We start from the raw sequence: 3,429 nt of genomic DNA, 5'->3' as shown, positions 1-3,429 counted from the left end.
GGACGTCATCATCCTCTTCAATGTCAATGACAACAAAATCAGTTGGGATGTATATCCCTTCTATTTTAACAGGTATGTCTTCAACAAATCCTACTAGTTTCATGGTAGAACGATCTGCTAGTTTCTACTCTAACTCGGTAGGTTTCAATTCTCCTATCCCTATCCTTTTAAAGAGAGACAAAGGCAGCAAACTAACACTAGCTCCTAAGTCACATAAGGCTTTGTTTATGGTTTCATTCCCAATTTCACAAGGTATGGCAAAGCTACCTGGATCTCTAAGCTTAGGGGGTGTCTTCTGAATGATTGCACTAGCATCCTTAGCCAAAGCTATTGTCTCACTATGCTCTATAGCCCTTTTCTTTGAAAAAATTTCCTTTAAAAACTTGGCATATAGAGGCATCCTAGACAAAGCTTCAGCAAAAGGAAGTTTAATGCAAATCTTCCTAAGTATGTTAACAAATTTTTCAAACCTACCCTCCAATTTTAAAGGGGATGGAGTTTTGTTCTCATCAAGTGGTTTCTCACTTTCTGCCACTGTTTTCTCACCTAAAAGCTTGACACTTTCTTTCTCAATGTTTTGAACCTTAGCAATAGTATCTCCTAACTTACTACCCCCAAAAGATATGGCATTAACATGAGCTTTAGGGTTGGCTTCGGGTTGACCAGGAAAGACTCCCGGTGCTTGAGAAAGAGTGGACACTTGTTGGGCTATTTGGGAGATTTTTGTTTCAAGCATTTTAGAATGAGTAGAGATAGAATCAACTTTGGTATTGAGCTTGGAAAGAGAATCGTTCAGAAATCCGATTTTGTTTTTAAGTTCTTGAAGTTGTTTATTTTGGTTGGCAAAAAAATTTTCCAACAAAATTTCCAAATTAGATTTTTGAGCGAATCTCTGGTTGTTTGCATAGCCAGGTGGAGCTACTTGTCCATAGGGATTTTGAGTTTTGTAAAAATTTTGATTTTGTCTCATCCCTTGGATGTGTTGAACATAGTTCATATGCTCAACACCATTAATAGCACTACCTAGTTGGCAATCAACACCGACATGACCAGTTATACCACAAATTTCACAAGAAGAAGGAGTAGAAGCAGAATTGATAGCACTAACATTGAATTTTTCAAATTTTTCAGTTAATGCATCAATTTTAGAAGCAAGGTGATCATAGTTAGAGACTTCGTACATACCTGCCTCCTTTTTAGACGTTGAAGAACTAGTGATGGCTCTCTCGTCGGTCCATTTGTAATGATTCTGAGCCATGTCTTCTATCAAGGCGTATGCCTCCGTGTAGTTCTTGTTCATTAGAGCTCCACCTGCAGCTGCATCAACAGACATCTTAGTGGTATAAGACAAGCCATTATAAAAGGTGTGGACTATGAGCCACTTCTCTAGGCCATGGTGGGGACAAAGTCTTAGCATTTCCTTGAAACGCTCCCACGCCTCATAGAGAGATTCCCCATCTTTTTGATTGAACCGAGTAATTTGGTCCCTTAATTTAGCAGTTTTGGATGGGGGAAAGAACCGGGCAAGGAATGTTTGCCTCATCTGATCCCATGAAGTAATGGAACCGACTTCGAGGGAATGGAACCAAGCGCTAGCTCTATCCCTTAAGGAAAAGGGAAAGAGATGAAGTCTTACGGCCTCTTGGTTCTCCTTCATGGTTCCACTAATTCGTAGGAAAACAGAGATGTGAAGATTGGGATCCTCGGCGGGGGATCTCGAAAATTGGTTTTGCTGCACCAAGTTAAGTAGGGCAGACTTAATTTCAAAATTGTCATCCTCAACCGTTGGGTACACAATAATAGCTTGTGGCTCAGCCGTAGACGGCGTTGCATACTCTTTGAGAGTGCGATTAGCCATGGCGGTATTATTTTGTGCCTCTCTCTTTCGTTTATGCAAATACCTTTCGATCTCGGGAATTAATACCACTCGATTTCTGGTTTTTTGCATAAAAAATTGAGAACCCAAGAAGTTAATGATAACAGAAAAATAAGAAAATAAAAAGAAAAAGAAAAAGAAAAGAAAAAGAAGAAGAATAGAGAATCTAATCACTAAAGAAAAGTTAATTAAATTAGTTAACTCCCCGGCAACGGCGCCAAAAAAACTTAATAGAGCCAAACCGCAAGTGCACGGTCTATCGAAGTAATAGTGGTAAGAGAGTATCGTTCCACTAGGGAGTTGTTCAATTTAATTAACCTTTAAAGAATGATTAGAGGAGAAAAGAAATAAGAAGTTTGAGAGTTCAGTTGTTGAAAGTAGCCTTGGGATCGTTAATTCGTCATAATAACAAACCCTTCACTAGACAAGACTTTAACTTCTAATTTCATGGTTTACACCTTAATTTCTTAAGACCGGTTTCCCTTTAGCCCCTCACCTTTCCGATGAAAGTTCGGTGAGAGTTTACCCCTAGTAACCAAGCCTATTTCGCTGACTTGATTACTAGAAGATGCTTATAAGAATTGAAACTACTTGTGTCTCAATAATTGCAAAGACTATTTCGCTGCCTTTGCAATTATTGTCTAGATTCACTTGTTCCAACATCAAAGCTCCGCTTTCGCATTATGAATTGATGTTTGGGCTGATGGATTAACAATTATCAAACCCTCCACTTTCGCTTCTACAGTTTGATAATGGTTAATTCATGTTAAAACGGTGAATCTAAATTAGAAATTACGGTTACATGAAATTAGGGTTAAAGCTTGGTTCGTTTAGGATTATGTCATTAGACTTATCCAACAATCCCAAGACAAGAAGAAGTCTACTCACTCATGTTCATCGTAGACATGGGGGGAGAAGAGAGAAAACAATAAAATAAATTGCGAGAAAGAAATAAAAGAAATAAAAGAACTTTATTAAAATAATTGTACTGAAATATTCTAAGAAAAGGTGAATGTTTATGATGGAGAGCTACTCTATTTATAGCTTTACAATTGACTTAAAAACTAAGCAACTATAAGGGCAAATCAGTAAAGCTGCAACAGGGTAACTTGGGCTTGAAGAAAAGCAGCAAAAGATGGCCTGGAGGGTGGCACGGCCGTGTCACATGTTGGCACGGGCCGTGCCAAGCTTCTGACTTGGTGGAGATATATTTTTGTCTCCGTATCTTCATATTTTTGCACTGTATTTGCTCCAGTCCTCTTCTTTTTGCTCCAAGACACCTTCCACCATATATTCGTTCCTAAAATAAAATAAAATGCAATTTGAAGTAAAATATTCAAAAAGGAAATAAAACTAAAATAAAATAAAACTAAATCTAAATAAAACGGTACTAAATAATGCATTAAAACAGACTAAATTATGACTCATCAAACTCCCCCACACTTGAATCTTTGCTTGTCCTCAAGTAAAAGGCAATGGGCATAGCAGCAGCAAAAAGATTAATCATGGCAATGCAATTGAAAACAACATGTCTCTCTTAAGGTTTTCGTTTC

At 37.9% G+C, this 3,429-nt stretch overlaps 1 non-coding gene across 1 annotated transcript; it reads left to right on the top strand.

Moving 5' to 3' along the window:
- The first annotated feature begins 1,388 nt into the window (after positions 1 to 1,388).
- LOC146946610 (small nucleolar RNA R71) lies at positions 1,389 to 1,495 on the top strand. Its single transcript, XR_015029443.1, has one exon. It is a non-coding gene; the product is annotated as a small nucleolar RNA R71 (small nucleolar RNA).
- Positions 1,496 to 3,429: the final 1,934 nt, after the last annotated feature.

Source organism: Medicago sativa, chromosome 2, assembly GCF_051527215.1.
Source record: "Medicago sativa cultivar Bolivia chromosome 2, Bolivia_mono, whole genome shotgun sequence".
Classification (NCBI taxonomy): domain Eukaryota; kingdom Viridiplantae; phylum Streptophyta; class Magnoliopsida; order Fabales; family Fabaceae; genus Medicago; species Medicago sativa.
The sequence above is the reverse complement of the archived record's forward strand: the minus strand, read 5'-3'. Positions and strand labels throughout refer to the sequence as shown.